At 41.7% G+C, this 18636-nt stretch overlaps 1 pseudogene; it reads right to left on the reverse strand.

Annotated features, from left to right (window-relative positions):
- Positions 1–18636, reverse strand: part of LOC127652970 (centrosomal protein of 112 kDa-like) — a 288819-nt pseudogene that overhangs the window by 53364 nt on the left and 216819 nt on the right.

Here is an 18636-nt window from a genome sequence, read left to right on the forward strand (position 1 = left end):
CTGGTATGTGTTTCCTTCCCGTTTCCTCTGTCTTGTGTTTATTTCCCCATTGTGGGTTTTTTCTTTGTGTTTATTTGTTTATCTGTTTATAATAAAGTAAGCTTGCATTTAGACCCGCTCTCCTCGTCTGCCTTCGCTGTCTGCACGCATAACAGTACTCAGCTGGCACAAAAAATTAATTATGATGACATCAAACTTAAATCCAATTTGCACTAAATACAACAACAAAACAAAAAATATCCACAGCTTATTTTATAACTTAATTGATTACATTGCTATAAACAGCAGTGTTTAACATATATTATTTTGCTACAAAAAAAGATGTAAAAATAAACACAAACAACTAGGACATCTGGGATCAGGACTGAATGATGGTCCAAATGAAGGAAAGTATTTCATTTCACATATCCATTATAGAAAATTGACATAGAAAATATATAAAATTGATTGCTGATTATAAGTGTAGATAATATCTTTAATTCTATTGCTAAATATTTAGATACTATATATACAAGTTAGGGCTGATATATATATATATATATATATATATATATATATATATATATATATATTATATACTGTATATATAATTTGTTAGTGTTTGGTAGCATTGCCTTTAAATTGTTTAATTTGGGTCAAATGTTTAGTGGATCCTTCCACAGGCTTCTCACAATAAGTTGCTGGAATTTTGGTCCATTCCTCCAGACAGAACTGGTGTAACTGAGTCAGGATTGTAGGCCTGCTTGCTCGCGCATGCTTTTTCAGTTCTGCCCACAATCAGATTGAGGTCAGGGCTTTGTGATGGCCACTCCAACACCCCCACTACATGATGCTGCCACCCCCATTCTTAATGGTTGTGATGGTGTTCTTTGGCTTGCAAGCATCACCCCTTTTCCTCCAAACATACCGATGGTCATTCTGGCCAACGAGTTCAATTAAGTTTTCATCAGACCAGACAACATTTCTCAGAAATATAAGATCTTCATCCTTATATAAATAAAGTGTTAAAATAATTAACCCAGTAAAGCATATCCACGTACCCTAATAATTAATATTCCTACCACTGAATCAATTCAAACTTGAAGTACCACCTGTTTTCTCCAGGGAGCAGTAAGTGAAACTCCAACTGTAAATTCAAAGCAAAGCTTATACAGACAGAGAACGAACCACACTCATGGACAGCAGTCAGCACAAGACAAGTACATGTTCACGTTCATTGACTGGTCCTATAATAAATCTTAGACTGATTAACAAATTCAATTGCAATGGAGTGCTGTGAACTGTAGGGCAATGATTGGCTTATGTTCAATAATATGGAAATAAACAATATATTGCATTCTAAAGCCACTTTAGTCTTAAGTCTTATTTACTCGTCTATTTATTTAAATATAATATTTATAATAATTTTATAATTATATATTGAATTATTGTTATTTGAGTGGCTTTCTCAGCAAATATTTGTAAATGCGATTAATTGCGATGAATTCGATAAAGGAATCAGCGTACCATTTAATTAATTCGATAAAAAAATGGAATCCATTGACAGCCCTAATATAAATATATCAGAAGAACCCGAATGTTGGCTCGATTACAGTGACATCATCAAACTTAAACCCAATTTACACTAAATTCAAAAACAAAAAACAACAACCATACATTATTTATTCACTTACATATATAACTGCATTGATAATAGTCCAAAAACCCAGAAGATAATTCACCATGGGTTCCCTCAGGATTTTGTATGGGTTTTTATAATGCCGTTTTTGAACTTATGAGAAAATATAAGGTCTGTGGTAAACATTACTTGACTATACATGGACGCCCTGGGCGACGAGCAGGCGGAGTGCGGGATCTGTGGCTCCGGCTGGGCAGGATGTGTTGTATGGCCTCCGTCTGCTTCCTCACCATTGAGAACTGCCAGGCGAAGTCTCCAACGGTGTCGCCAAACAGCCCAACCTGGGAGATGGGGGAGTCAAGGAAACGTACCTTATCAGCCTCTCGCGACTCGACAAGGCTGAGCCAGAGGTGGCATTCCTGGACCACCAAGGTGGACATCGCCTGCCCGAGAGCCCACGCCGTGACCTTCGTTGCCCAGAGGGTGAAGTCGGTTGCCGAGTGTAGCTCCTGCATTAGTCCCGGGTCAGGACAACCCTCGTGCAGTTCTCTAAGTGCCTTGGCTTGGTGCACCTGCAGGAGTGCCATGGTATGCAATGCAGAGGCGTCATGCCCAGCGGCGCCGTAGGCCTTAGCCGTCAGAGACGACGTCAGATTACAAGCCCTGGACGGGAGCCTCAGAAAGTTCCGCCAGGGGGTGGCACATTGCGGGCATAAGTGCACCGCAACCGCTTGGTCCACCTGGGGAATCGGCGAGTAGCCCCTTGCCTCCCTGCCATCGAGGGTAGTGAGAGCGGAGGAGCTCAAGGACCGTGTGCGGGCAGTAAAAGATGCCTGCCACGAGTGCGTGAGCTCATCATGCACCTCAGGGAAGAAAGGAACGGGGGCGGAGTGTGGCCGTGAGCGGCACTCTGGCCCCAGGAACCAATCGTCGAGCCGCTCAGTTGGAGCATACGAGCGTGACAGTGAATGGGAGGTCCGTGGGGGAATACCCGGCGGAGAGGCTCCCATTGAAGTCCCCATAGCTCCCCCCAGTGCTAGCCGACCCCTGCTCATACACGTAGGTAGAAGGACCGAGTCGGGGAGCCGCTGGGGTGGCTCCCCTCTTACGAAGGTGAGCCGCGAACGCAACGTAGCCATGGTCATATCCTCACAGTGAGGACATGAACCATCCACGAACGCTGACTCCGCGTGGGTGGCAGACGCTTTCGGTTTGCGCCACTCTTTCAGAGAAATTGAACTCTTTTATGTACTTTTTATATATATATATATATATATATATATATATATATATATATATATATGTATAAATTCGTCATATAAATATATATATATTGTGAAGTTTTTCTGCTGCTGAAGCACCCAGGGGTTTTTGCTCAGTACAACCGTGGTGTGAGAGGTGGAGGACCGCTGGAAAGTGCCATAGATCCAACAGCGTAGAGGCGTGGAGGCGGCAGAGGAATTCAGCTCTGTGAACTTGCTCGCTCAGCTCCAAAGAAGTTATCTGATGCGCGTTTCCAAAACATTTGTTTTTTGTCTTTGTAATAACATGCCGTAATGAATCGTGCCCAACAAAATACCAGGAACATATATTAAGTAAATCTGCTCAATTTCAATTTCATGTTGATTACAGTTTTCTAGCACCACTACTTTTAGTTTGTTATACCTTAACACTGGAATTGTGTTATGGCAAACACATGGAAGAAAACTCGAATAGGTAATAAATACAAAATTATGTTAATATCTGTATCTGACGAGTGGATATGAAGATCTATCTGCTGTCAGTTGCTGAATTTCCTGTCAGTAACAGTGTTATTGGGTTGAATAGAAGCAGCACAGTCTCAAATGACCATTACTGAATCATTACTTGCATTTAGCATACAAACGCACACATAAACACACACACACACAAGCAATAAAAAGAACAGAACAGCAGAGAGAAAGAGTGAGAGAGAGAGAGCGAAAGAGAAACAGAGAGAGAAGATGGACTGTTTAATGAAGCTCTAGTGAGATGAAATTGAGGGAAACTGGCCCTTTGAAATCTCACAGTCAAAATTCAGATTGTATTTCAACTGCAGCCAAATGGGCAACAGTGCAGCTCAGGGCTAGACTGATCATTGTTTATGTGCAGAAACGTTTTACTGGAATGTGTTCATTGTGTGGGAGTGGGGAGTGAACTCTTGGATTGGACACAGAGAGAGATTAGGCTTATTCTGTCAGTGGTCGAACCACATGAAAGCACCAAACGCCCCATTATTATGGTAACATAAGTTCTCATGCTAATCATTATTTGGCTGTACAGATTCTTGCATCTAGTCCCTTGCCTACAGGGACACACTCATCCCCCGCTTTGTATTATTCCTCATGCACTTCATATTTGGGCACTTTGGCAGTAATGGTTTCAGCACGTCTTCTTTAATTCTGAAGCGTCTCTTTGAGCTTGGGTGTAACATCAGAGCCGTGAGGGGTTGAACTGTCATTCTGATGGTTATGGCTCTGTGATGAATGACTTATTTACCAAAGGCTGTAGACTGGGGAAAATAATATAAAAATCTGATTTGGTGAGTCATTGGGAATGACAAGTCAACCCTTACAAAAGTTATCACAATTAATCTTGGTTTACACAAGTTGATGTCAATTGGTGGGTCACAACCCTAAAACATTAGGGGATGAAACCATTAGGACTTGATGGAAAAACATCAAAACAGTGGTAAATGCAAACATTTAATTCAACTAACCATTTAATTAGGGCTGTACAATGAATCAGACTATAATTGTAATCACGATATGAACTTTTATTATTATTAAAGCACTTATGATTCCATTTTTTCACTTTTGTGCAATTCCAAACATGTTTGGTTGCTACAAGTTAATTTACAGATGCAAATAATACACCCCAAGGCACCGGGTATTTGTGGACAGACAGAGGAGCTGTTGTGAATTCAGCTACACACAGAAACTAAAATAAACGCTCAACTTTTTGGGTTCTTTTTAAGAAGACTCAAGTGTGAAGAGTAGCCTAAGTCTTTTTATTGGCTGTAGAACACGGGCAAAACATTTAAAAAAAAAAGGAATCACTTACTAGTTTTTTCGCAATCGCAATATAAAAAAAATCAAATCATGCCGACCTACATGTAGTAATAGATTTAGGATAGCAAAAATAACTTTTAAAAGAGGTGAAAACGCTTTTCATATCTTTAGTTGTTAACATCCAATCAAACTCTACAGTATTTTGGCACAAATTCTATCCAAATTAAGGCCCCATCACACTTTCAGAGAAGATCTTCATTGTTCTTCATTGAGAGGTAAAAAGAAGTTAAAAATAGCTAAGCAATGACAAACTGTTTGCGAGAGGTACATTTAAATATGAGGACGCTCAAGCCTACATGTGAAACATCAACTAATGTGACACTGAAATGTGCTATCGATGACTTCATGACTCATTCATAGAATTCACACTAGATCAGTAAAACATTCTTCTTAACTACTCGATGACGATTTACAGTAATATTTATGCAGTAGATATTGTGTAATTTGTCTGGTTTACATTCTAAATTAATAATACTAATGCGCAGAGATTACACTTTGTAATTGCAAAGATTGGTGTGTAAAGAGTGTTAATGGGCAGAATACAGCCAAAATAGTTTTGACAAGAGAGGCATATCTTACTCTGGGCAGATGTATGAATGGCTTTCGGCTGCAGATGTCACATGAATAAAAGGGCACTTAAGAGTATTTGATTAGATTTGATTCCTTTTGTAGACTAATTACACAAAAAATGTATCACATGACATGTTCTTGGAAAATGTCTACATGAATGACCGTACAGATGTAGGTGTAAATTAGCACCAGGTCTCTAATAAGTCTAGATGCTGGTGTGTTCATGTTGACTGATCTTAACTGACAGAACTGGAATGAGCTGTCAGCATGAAAGTAGGTGGAGCTCCAGGTCACACCTACCAATAAGGACCAATTGCAGTAAGATGTTCAATGGCCGTTAAGAAATGTTCCTAAAAGTTTGCCCAAGCAAGCTGTAATGAACCACCGAAACAAACTCAAAAACATTATTTTTGGACAGATTTTGTTCTAAATGTCATCACACCCATTTGTTCCTCCATTTCATGTGCAAATAGGCAAAAGGCCTTCAGGCGGATGCCAACATGGACAGGCTGGAAGCAAGGTAAATGAAAATACAATGCAATCTACATTAAATATGATTTACATGTTTGGTACTGTGCACCTCTTAAGGTCCAGAGTAAAATATGGATCCTGAACCAAAACTTTTTTAGAACCATACCATTATTACTGCAGTTATTACAAGAATAAAATAGTGATAACTTGGTATTAGCAACCATTGTCATCAACAAGCCACTTGATTTGAGGGATCGCTCCCTCTAGACAAATAGTATGGCTTTAATTGCAGCATTACAAATGCAATTCCACAGCTGTGGGCAAACTAGAGCAATGACCTTTGATGTTATAGGTTACTACGCACTTCAGAGGATCAAAGGGCATTACTGTAAGTGCACACAACCTTGCAATGCCTCATGGGATGACAGCAACTGTATTCTTCCATGCTTGCACATTTTCAGGCAAATATTAGAGGAACAGCTAAATAAAAATGCTATGAAGGCGAGAAGATAATGACAAAATTATTTTTTCTTTTTGAATTATCGCTTTACAGAGAATGCTATCATCAGGAGAAAGTAAACAAAGCCCTTCGTTGTGTAATGTGGAGGAGGGGAATTTAATAAGCATTAAACAAAGACGTGTTCCCACCAAACATGAGTGGGAAACACAATGGAAAAAACATGTTTATCCAGCGTATGCCAATCATTCCTTTTGAAAAGGAATGAATCATCAATGGCCCTCTCGGAGGTTATTTAGAGACGGGAAAACGCCTGTGAACTCTTTTCTCACACTCACACTCTCTTTTGATGTCGAGCACTGTGTAATTCAATAGGCCAGTGTTTTCACAAAACATCTGCATGTCAACCTGAAATTCAGCACTCTGTTTGTGGGGAGAACTGGAAAAGGGGCGATAAAGAAAGTGTGAGCATTTGAGTTGGATGTAAAGTAATGAAGTGCAATTATGATGGGATGGATATGGTGTTTGAGGGGCACAAGCTCACACTGAGAGAGAGTTTGAGGATTTCAGCAATGCATGTGTAATCTCACAGAGAAGAATGAAGGTTATTCTTGAGAACTTGAAGCAAGTTTAATGGCGTTTAGTGTGAGCAGATTAAATCTAATGTACAACACATGCCCTCTATCACAAACATAATGTAGTATAGAGGAGAGCACCAGCACCCCTAAGAACACACACTACTGAGTGCGATATCACAGGTAGTGGATGAAAATGCGTAATATAAAATGCATGTGTCCAACACCTCAGCTAAGAGTTACTGTATGAAGGCAGTCTTGGTGAAGCTACTTTGAAAGTTACTCATTATATTAAAGTAGTTAAAATGACTAAGTGTTGGCATGAATCTCTAGTGGTTATTTGAACTTCTTATCTGTTAGTCAATCAGCTCGCTCACATGTGATATGTCAAACCAATCGGCTTACATCGTGTAAACTGATAGGTCCTTTAACGTGTATTTACGTACTCTTTCTTTGCCTAATCATTTGCTCTGTTTGCAAGTAAGCCAGTTTCACTGCAGCGCACTGTGAGAGTTTTCTCTGAAACTCTCCTCCTCCCCAGCTCCCCTGGTCTAGATCTTCTAGACCTGTGGATCTAGAAGACCAATAATCTATCAATACGTCATACCCACATTAACATACAATCTTTCAGAGAATTAACATGAGTCTACCTACAGTCAACCTTCTCTTTTGGAAAAGTACATTAGAGAATTGTGTCAGCTTGGTTGATTAACAGAAGTATATTATGTAACACAATTGTTTGTTTTATTTCAACAATATTGTATCTTATTTAAGAGGTGCTGTAGGACTGTAGAAACATACAAAGATTGTGGTTGAGAAAGAGACAGAAAAAAAATAAAGAAACACATGACCACTGTCATGTTAAACTCGCAATTGCTGTTTTAGTCATTTTTTTGGGTCATTTTTTGGCACAATTAATTTCTTTACAGGTGAAATCATCTCTGTACAAATGTACAAACTTAACATGTGCGCACACCAAGATCGTCGCACCTCTCCGTCCCGGGTGACATTGTATCGCACTTTATTAGCATGGCTGTATCCACATAAATGTCCCTTGTTTCTTTACATTTTGGTCAGTGAAGGAGAAAGTGCACCTCTGTCTTGACCTCACCTGTCGTACAGTGAGCACATGCTCTTCTCTGGGTAACCATGTTTTTCTGTGTCTGCCTCTCTCGATGGCTAGACTATGCTCACAGAGCCTGTAGTTAGTGTTAGTAGTGTTAATTGGGTTAGTGAGTCTCAGAACCAGCTGACTGAAGGGACTTTTTTCAGGGTTCAGTTCTTGGGTTTGTAGTGCTTTAAAATGTAGTGATTTTGTGTGACTTGATATTAAATACATCCAAAACTTTAGATATCTCTTTGGATGTTAACAATCAATGGGAATTGTCCTAATTCTGCTCTACATGCACTACTGGGGGGTTTCCTTTGTAATTCCACAATTAATTTGCTGAATTCTATGTTTAGTGCTTCTGTTGGATGTTTGTCCCATCTAGTGTTGTTCTGACTACTGAGTGGACCCCATACCCGCTATGGGCTGTATGACACTATCAAAGATCTTACACCGGATTGGAATTGGTAATTCAATATTATTGAACTTTTTTTTTTTATAGCGTATAGAGCTGTTCAAGCTTTTTCTTTAAGTGCATTCACTGCCTTACTGAAACTCCCTGATGCTGTGAAAATCAGGCCAAGGTAAGTAAACTACATCATGTGCTCTACTGTTGGGCGGTGCTGCCTAGAAAGAACTGGTATCTGTGTTCCTGACATCTGGGCTTCTTTCTTTCTTTTGTTCTGTCTGTCTGTCTGTCTGCCTTGTTTGTTTTTTGAGCTTGAGGTTCAATCAGTCATGTGTTTACCTGTGCAGACTTGGCCAGTTTCTCAAGATGCTTCAGTCTCCTGTTGATCTGTAATGAAAGAGAGAAAAGCGTTAGAGAGGGAGAGAGAAAGAGAGGACACATGACACCGGATGGCTGGCAGGAAGTGTATATGAGACACTCTGCCGTGACCTCTGTGTTGGCATGCATGTGACTGCTGCTCCGGGCACAGAGCCAGCAGGTCTCACACCACAACAAAACCTAACATCACAGAGAGAACAATATCACACCACTATCTATGACACAAAAAGAACCTGCTGTACATTTCAGTGAGGAAGACTAATCAGAATGTGTATTAAAGCATCCAATATATATCTAGTTACATCACTTAAATCACACTTGAAAATATTTGAATGTTACTGCATTAGATAAAATATCATAATTGCTGTTTGCACACTTAGTTTAATTAATGCGGGCATGTGATCTGCAAAGATAAACACACACACACACACACACACACACACACACACACACACACAAGGTTGTGTTTATGCTACATGTCTTAGATTGCAGACAAAATGTTTAGTTTATTACAAATTTTATTTAATAAATTTTTGAGAAATATAGCTCCTGATCAGCACTAAACCACCCAAACCGAAGTTATGAAATCTATAGCCAATATTCAGGAATTATTCTAATATTCTAATATTATTTGACAAGCTTTGTGATTTGAATTTTTCTATGATAAACATTCAGTGCAGACTGTTTAAAAAGGCAGCCTTTTGTGGTTTACTAATCGTGCAAAGCCATATTGCGATTTCAATCTTAATTCAATCCATAATGCTGCCTTGCTGGCCACAATGTCATAGAAGTCAAAGTCTACAGGTTTTTTGTACTGTTTGTGCCATTTTACAATTGTCTCACCGTACAATGAATAAATCTTAAGTATAAAATGTATTTGGGGTTTTTACAGATTATGTGGTCACCCAAAAACTCATCTCCATTTTTATCACCATAACACATGTTAATTTCCCGATCTAATTGGGGAGAAAAAAAAACCTTTTCTAATGTCTGGGCTTGTCTGCAGAGGTTTATGATTATACATACAAATGGTTCGATATACTGTACTGGCACTGAGTACTTTATATGTGAAGTTAAATTTCTCATTTTCACTGCAAATACCACGTAACATCCAAATTGCCTCTTAACTATAGCAATTTTTAACCTGTCAGCAACTGTGGCATTTAGAATAAACCTGATTTACCTGAAAAAAGCGCTGATGGTGAAATTAAATAACCTCCATCTCAAGCGTTCTTACAGATAATGCACAGCATATCGAGGTCATATTTTTAGGTCAGAAAAATTTGAATTCCGGATTAATCCTTAAAAATCACATTCCTGTTAGTTGGTGTGAACCCATTGTTCTATCAACATCAATAGCACTGTGAGTGCTAGCAGCAGCTGTTTACCACGGTATCTACTGTAGGAAACCTCTAAGAGAAAGACATAAAAGCTTCTTTCCAATCTTTTTGGCATTTATTTTTAATGAAATAATTTAACCCTGGGCTAGGAAACACTGCTCCAGAGACTTTTTAGTGTTAACCCGAATTGTGGTGCCTGAGGATTACAGTGTGAAACGATGTGGTGTTAGAATGTTACAGAGAGTTGATTAGCAACAGACACAGGACCTTTACACGCTGTTAATTATTTACTCACCCTCATGTCGTCCCAAACTCGTTTGACTTTCTTTCTTCTGCAGAACATGAAATAACCTATTTTGAAGGATGTCCCAGCTATTTTTGTCCATACAATGTAAGTCAACGGGGTCCAAAGAAATGGGGTTTCAAGTTCTAAACAGGACAGCAAAAAGCTAATCTATATGACTCATGTGGTTTAATCCATGTCTTCTGAAGCAGTACAATCACGTTGGGTGAGAAACAGACCACATTTCACTATATTCACTAATCTTGATATCTGTAGTCTCCTTGGCTTGTTCACGGGAGAAGCTCGTTCAGACCTTTTCTGCAGCCTGACGCATGTGCGGTACATGGAACCAGACACAATTTTGCCAGGTTGATGGTTTTCACACCCAGTTGGGCTATTTTGAAAATGTAGACGCAAGTTAAACTGGTTGATAGTAAATACTAGTAAATGAAAAAGCAACATCTTATTGATACATAATGATACCAGGATTGAGTACCGCGAGCAGCGTCAAAGAATCACCATCTTGAAGTCTGAACTGTGTAAATCAGGTGGATAAGTGAATAACAACTTACATTTTGTTCTGCTTCTCAATCAAAATCATCAGATGGCTTCAGAATACATGGATTAAACCATTCGAGTCATATGGATTACTTCTAAAAATTGCTGAGACAGCCTTCAAAATATGTTATTTTGTTTCTCCAAATGAAAGGAAATATGAGTTTGTGACGCCATGAGGGTGAGTAAATGATCTATTTTTTTTTGTGAACTGTTCCTTTATCTGGATTTATGAAGAGAAGATGAAGAGTTTTACATGTAGCATTTTTTTGTAGTATGTTTTGAAAGACGTAAGACATACAGAGCAGATTTGTGTGGAAACATTTCCAAGAAAGTCATATAGGGTTATAACAACACAGTGGTGAGGAAAGAATGACTGAATTTTCATTTTTGGGTGAACTAATCCTTTAATTTATGAAACCTGTATATGTAGGATTAATTACTATTCCAGGGTGAAGTATGACCTGGATTAGGTTTACCCAGGGTTTCGAACACCTCAGCCATTGCTAACATAACACACACACACACACACACACACACACACACACACACACACACACACACACACACACACACACACACACACACACACACACACACACACACCTAACCTGTACACATCCTGGCCCCTCCCTCTCTCCTGCTTTCAGTCACTAACTTTCTTCTGTTTCTACTGCTTGTGTTGTCAATGGAGAATGTTGAGTGAATGAATAATATGATCATATCACATCCTGATTGACTTAGACATCAAGGGCCCAATTTTAAAACCTCTATTTCTTAAGCGCAGTTCTATGTGATATGTAATGTGCACAGTCTGTGGGAATAGCCATGAAGTTTTGGAATTTTCATGCGCTAAGTGTAGTTGTAGGTGGGTTGGCGAAATCACAAAGAGAGAAGAGGATGATTATCAGCCAATTATGACTTAAATTTTGGGAAAGCTATTGTATGATTCAGAAGAGTTCAATCAGGGGGTTACATGCTTGTTTTAAAACCACTCCATTGTTTATACCATGATCAATGGAATCATGGGTAAATGCTTCATGTAGCAAACCCCAATGTTCAAGCCAAATCTATGCCCTTGGTTCTAGTATATCACAAAATAACTATTTTGAGGTGCTTCACAGCGCCAGGTCACCGTATACCTGAGTTAAATGGCAAGAGCAGCATGAATATTCTGGTCAAGGTATCCTTTTAGGTTACACAGAAGAAAGAAGGTCATATGGGTTTGGAAAAGACATAAGGGCGAGTAGATGAGTTTCATCTTTGGAACACTTTTAACACTGATCTAGGAACAGATGCATCTTTAAACAATGGCTGCATTACGGATCTGTGATGATATACTTAATAAAGTACAGAAAAACACACAGTGAGAGAAACTATAAATGTGTGTTTGTGCTGCAGTGTGTGTGTGTGTGTGTGTCACTGTACCTGAACTTGCCAAAGGCATCTTACAGCCGAAGGGCCTTTGAGCTTCTATCAGGCGCTGCAGTCACTGCTGGTGTGAGTGGACGCCCTTTGAAGTGTGCACACTAACACATTACTGTATTTGGAAGCACAAGCATGCAGCGTTTAACCAGACTTCATTAAATCTCATTTTGAAGGTGAGCCAATCACAGTGCACATCGTACAACCAGAGAGGAGAAAAACATATGCACATTTTTGAAACAGTAAGCAAATAAACAAAAAATGCATAGGGATAATACGATATGTCTTTATTAATTTCTTTAAAACGGGAACCAATGATTGGTTCTGTAATAAGAACAAGACCAACAGGCATTTCTCTATATTTTTGCAGTGTGTGCGCATATGTGTTTAGTGGAGGTTTGTAAGGCTTGCTCCACAGGAATCTGGATTATGTTGCTTGGAGAGGAAGACTGCATTTTTGTAAACATGGTTTTAAAAGCAATGGACGTTCTCATGTATCCAAACTGCCTTGGGTTTATTGGTTCCTGGTGTTGAAGAAAAAGATAGCACGGCACCGTCTGAGCATACACAAACTTAAAGGGATAGTTTAACCAAACATTAATATTATGCCATCATTTACTCATTTGCTCTTATGTTGTTCCAAACCTGTATGAATTTCCATAGAACACAAAAGGAGATGTTAGGCAGAATGTCTGAGCTGTTCATTTCCATACAATAAATGCATACAGTACCAGGGGCTGTCAAGAATGATAAGAAAATCCCAAATAATATTATATAAGTAGTCCATACAACTCAAGCACTATATTCCAAGTCTTTTAAATCCATACAAAACTTTTAGTGAGAAACAGACTGAAATGTACATTTATATTTCATGAAATTCTTCCCCTCCACTGAAACTCTCAAATCTCATTCAAGCTTCTGTATATTCTAACATTTTTGCAGTGTTAGGTAAGTTACTAAAAATTACTAATTACTTCAAAAAATTGTAATAAGATTACTTTACTTATTACTTCATTGCAAAAGTAATCATATTATTGATTACTTTAAAGTTACATAAAAAAAAAAATCTGAAAAAAGTAAATTTTCCACTCAAAAAATTCAAAATAATGGCTATTTTTCTGCCTTGCTCACTGCTGTTGTCCTTTCAGCTGCCACAGAAACACAAACAGATGCACATATAAACATAATTCATATTTTAAATGTATTCTACAGAAATAATATTATTTTACATAGTTACTTGTGTACCTCATGTAATGTAATTCACTGAACTGAATTATGAAATACAAATATTCCAAACATTTAAATTGTAATGTTAAATTACTTTCTGTCTGAAAATCAAATTACACCCAACACTGGTCGTAAGACATGCTGGAACCAATGGAGCAGCATGAACATCTGCAATAAGGCACTGTCATGGAAGAAAGAAAGTCATACAGGTTTGGAACAACATAAGGGTGAGTAAATGATGACATAATTTTCATCCTTTAAGGATTCTTTACAGACTCTCATGAGTACAGCACAAAAAACAAAACAAAGATATAATGCAAATATCCACAGTCTACAGGTGGGAAACTGTGCAACATTAACATCATGACTGTTGTGGTTAAAGCAAAAAGTTACAAAACACATAGGCTGTTACTAATAAGGTAAACCAATCATTTAGGTATGCCTATAGTGTTGTGTCCTTTGAGTCATCTTGGCTGGACGGCCAATTCTAGAGAGAGTAGCCACAGTACTACATCATCTCCATTTATAGACAGTTTGTCTAACTGTGGACAGATAAATATCAGTGCTCTTCGAGATAACTTTGTAACCCTTTCCAGCTTTATGTAAAGCAACAATTCTTGATCGTAGTTGTTCTGAAATCTCGTTTTTTGTGAGGCATGGTCAACGTCAGCAAATGCTGCTTGTGAATGGTTTTTTGTGCTTTTTATAAGTCAAAGTAGCTCTAACCCACAGCTTAAGCACATTGTGTTTATCTATACTTGTGACTTTGAGGAAGATGAGATCACGTTTTGTGACCAATTAATACCACCCCCCAGCTAATTCCAAAGGGTTCAGATACTTTTTCTTGATACTGTAGACTGAAATAAAATATATATTTTGTGGTGAAGTAAATATATCAAAAAAAGATTACGTAGATTCTACGTTGAATAAGTTAATGAAGATTGCACATTTCAAGCATGAACTTGAAAATATTAAGTAAATTCTACATTTACAAACATAAAAAATCGAGCTTACAAGTAAATATAGTTTATTACTGCTTATATAATGTCTCATTATATATCAATCCTAACCTAGAAAATCTTCTCATATTTTTTCGCTAATTTGTGTAAATTTCTTGTGTACTTTTTTGTGTAAAATAGAACCTTTTTGTAACACTTCCCAAGGAAGGAGGACAGGAAACAGGTCTTCACCACAAGGTAAGGTTTTAATTCCCTTTTTGTTCCGTACAATCTTACTATTTACAAACACAATACAACACAATGCCAAACACTGGGTTCGCATGTCATCTCTCTCTCCTCTGGGGCCCTCTCGCTGCCTTTTTATGCCGCTCTCCTCGTACTCACTGAAATTAGAGACAGGTGTTTAGACATAATTTAGCTCAGGTGTAAGCCCTTACCGCTTTCTCTCCGACGGCGCTTGACCACGCCCGCTGCCACATACCCCCACCGCCCGACTCAGGCCGGGCGTCATCCGGCCTGCCTACCACTCCCCCATTTCTGGAGAGGAAGTCGGTGACAGCCATCTGCACCCCCGGTCTGTGGACCACCTTGAATTTAAAGGGCTGGAGAGCTAGATACCAACGGGTGATCCGGGCGCTAGCATCCTTCATGCGATGGAGCCACTGCAGTGGGGCGTGATCCGAACAGAGGGTGAAGGCCCGCCCCAGCAGGTAGTAACGGAGGGTGAGGACCGCCCACTTGATGGCCAAACACTCCTTCTCCATGGTGCTGTACTTAGTCTCCCTTAAGGAGAGCTTACGGCTAATGTACAGCACCGGGCTCCTCTCCCTCCACCACCTCGCGAGTACGCCCCCAGCCCTCTGTCTGAAGCGTCCGTCTGTAATAAAAAGGGAGAGAGAAGTCAGGTGCATGAAGAAGCTGCCCCCACAAAGTGCGGCTTTAACCTGCATAAACGCCTGTTGGCACTGCTCCGACCACTGGACCGGATCTGGAGCCCCCTTTTAGTGAGGTCAGTCAGCGGGCTGGTGACGTCCGAATAATTAGGCACAAACCTTCTATAATAGCCAGCCAGCCCCAGAAACTGCCTCACCCCCTTTTTGGTCTTAGGTCTAGGGCAAGTCGCAATCGCCGTGGTCTTAACAATTTGGGGGCGACCTGGCCATGACCCAAGTGGAACCCCAGATACTGTACCTCCACACGCCCAATCCACGACTTCTTAGGGTTTGCCGTGAGCCCGCCGCCGCAGCGATCTCAGGATGGCCCTCAGATGTTGCATGTGCCGCTGCCAATCATTGCTATAAATGATAATATCATCTAAATAGGCAGCGGCGTACGCGTGTCGCGGTCTGAGGATCCGATCCATGAGTCGCTGAAACGTGGCTGGTGCCCCAAACAAACCGAAAGGAAGCGCCACAAATTGGTGTAACCCAAACGGCGTAGTGAAGGCTGTTTTCTCACGGGACATTGGTGTCAAGGGATCTGCCAATAACCCTTTGTTAAATCCAAGGTCGAATAAAATCGAAGCAGTACCTAACCGATCGAGCAGTTCATCAACCCGGGCATTGGGTATGCGTCAAATTTAGACACCGCGTTGACTTTTCTGTAATCCACACAGAATCGAACAGACCCATCACTCTTGGGAACAAGAACAACCGGGCTGGACCAATCACTGTGGGATTCCTCTATTACGCCCATATCAAGCATCGCATCTAATTCTTCCCGTACTATTTTCTTTTTATGTTCGGGTAAGCGATAAGCGGTAACGCACCACCGCGCCCGTTCGGTCTCGATGTGGTGCTGTATGATATTTGTACGGCCCGGTAGAGGGAAAACACATCCGCGAAATTCCTTTTGTAATTCAGAAACCTCTGTGGGTTGCCGCGGTGAGAGTTGGTCTCCACAAGTAACCGGAGTGTTGAGATTGTAGTTTTGTTTACTTCCGTCCCGAGCTCCGCCCTCTCGGAACTACCGTGGCCAACGCCACAGAGGCCGCCTCCTCCCTCCATAATTTCAGGAGGTTGAGGTGATAAATTTGACGCGCGCCCTCTATCGGTACGCTTAACTTCATAATCGAGATCCCCAACTCGTCGTGGTGACCTCAAAGGGTCCTTGCCACTTGGCGAGTAATTTAGAGCTCGATGTTGGGAGTAATACTGAGTACCTTATCTCCCGGTGCAAATTCCGTAGCCGAGCACCCCTGTCATACAGTCGGCGTTGGCGTTCTTGAGCTTGGAGCAAATTCTCCTGTGTTAATCGCCCCAGTGTGTGGAGTTTTGCTCTAAGATCGAGAACGAACTGAATTTCATTTTACTATTAGAATGTCCCTCCTCCCACGCCATGGATGACGCCAAGGACACTGCGGGGCATCGCCCGTACAGCAGCTCAAACGGGAGAACCTCAAGCGGGAGGCTTGTGGGACCTCTCGTACTGCAAATAACAGGGGTCTAGCCACTTATCCCAATTTCTAGCGTCCTCGTGTACAAATTTACTGAATCATGTTCTTGAGCGTTTTATTAAATCGCTCCACTAGGCCATCTGTCTGCGGGTGGTAAACGCTAGTGCTGAATCGATTTGATGCCCAAGAGCTCGTAAAGTTCGCGAAGTGTTCGTGACATAAAAGTCGTGCCTTGATCGGTGAGGATTTCTTTCGAATCCCCACCGGAGATTATCTTGAAGAGTGCCCCTGCAACACTACGCGCGGAGATGTTGCTCAGAGGCACTGCTTCCGGATATCGCGTCGCCGTAATCCACTAGGACTAACACGGCTGATGTCCGCGTGCTGACCGCTCTAATGGCCCGACGAGGTCCATCCCAATTCTCTCGAGGGGAACTCGACTAATGGTAGAGGGCGCAATGGCGCTTTTGGGGTGGCCGGTGGGTTTACCAGCTGACATTCACGCACGCCGCGACACCACCTGCGGACGTCACCGCCAATGCCCGCCAATAGAAACGGGCTATTAGACGGAGAAGTGTTTTCCGCTCCCCTAGGTGACCGGCCATAGGATTGTAGTGAGCCGCCTGGAAAACCATTTCCCGGCGCTTCGCGGAACCAATAATTGTGTCACTTCCTCCTTTGTTTGAGCGCCCTGCGTCACTCTATATAACCGATCTATAATCATAGCAAAGTATGGGTATGCAATGGCGACGCCCGGCCGGAGCTGCTGACCATCAATCACTCTCACTTGGTCAAGAGCATGTTTAAGAGTTTCGTCCCGCGACTGCTCTAGAGGAAAGTCCCCTTCAGGGAATTCCCTGAGAGGAGGGGCGGCCACCTCGCCCCTTTCCTCGTCATTCCGAGCAGCCGAGGACAGTCCCGCTCCGCCTCCCTGCCAAAGCATCGCGACACCGCACACCTCTTTATGCAGGACCCATCCGCACAAATACCCTCTAATATATCTTTAAAATTCGGCCAATCAGTACCCAAGATTAGCGGATGGGTGAGGCGGAACTAACCGCTGCCTCCACACTATGTTTTTTTCCCTAAATATAATCGCCAACGCCACCATGGGATATTTGTGAACATCCCCATGCACACACCTCACCCTCACCAGTTTAGATAAACCCAAAGCCCGGGTTGAACCAAGCGTTGGTGGATGGTGGTCTGATTGCAGCCGGTATCCAGCAAAGCTTGGTAAATACCCCCGATCCTTACCGAATCCGGTATGCTCCAGCCCGATAGGGGCAGCCTGCGGGACGCCGGAGACCCGCACCACCATCCCCACCTCCATCAGCGGACACTGATCCCGGAAGTGGCCCGGTCTCCGCACCTCCAACAGGCCGGCCCAGGCGTTGCGGCCGCACTTGTGCTGGCGAGCCCCCACCTGAGGAGGAGAGCGGCTGAAAGACGGGAAATGGGAGGGCGCATTCTCCCACGGCCGGGAGCAGGTCTCTGGAACCCTCCACGCCTGCGCGGGCAGTAACGGGCCCTGGGGAGAGAACAGAAGGAGAAAACACAGGGGGGGGCGAGGGCCTGGGCAGATACAAGGGAAGGGAGAGAGAGAGAGACGAAGAAGAAGAGGGCTCATCCGCCCTCGGATCGCCGCCAAGTGGTCCTCCGCCAACCAAACAGCTTCCTCCAGCGACGCCGGGCGATGGCACTGGACCCACCCCGCCGTCTTCCGAGGCAGCCGTTGAACGCACTGTTCCAGTACCACCTGGTCGATTACTCCTCG

The sequence above is a fragment of the Xyrauchen texanus genome, chromosome 12, assembly GCF_025860055.1.
Source record: "Xyrauchen texanus isolate HMW12.3.18 chromosome 12, RBS_HiC_50CHRs, whole genome shotgun sequence".
Taxonomy (NCBI): Eukaryota; Metazoa; Chordata; class Actinopteri; order Cypriniformes; family Catostomidae; genus Xyrauchen; species Xyrauchen texanus.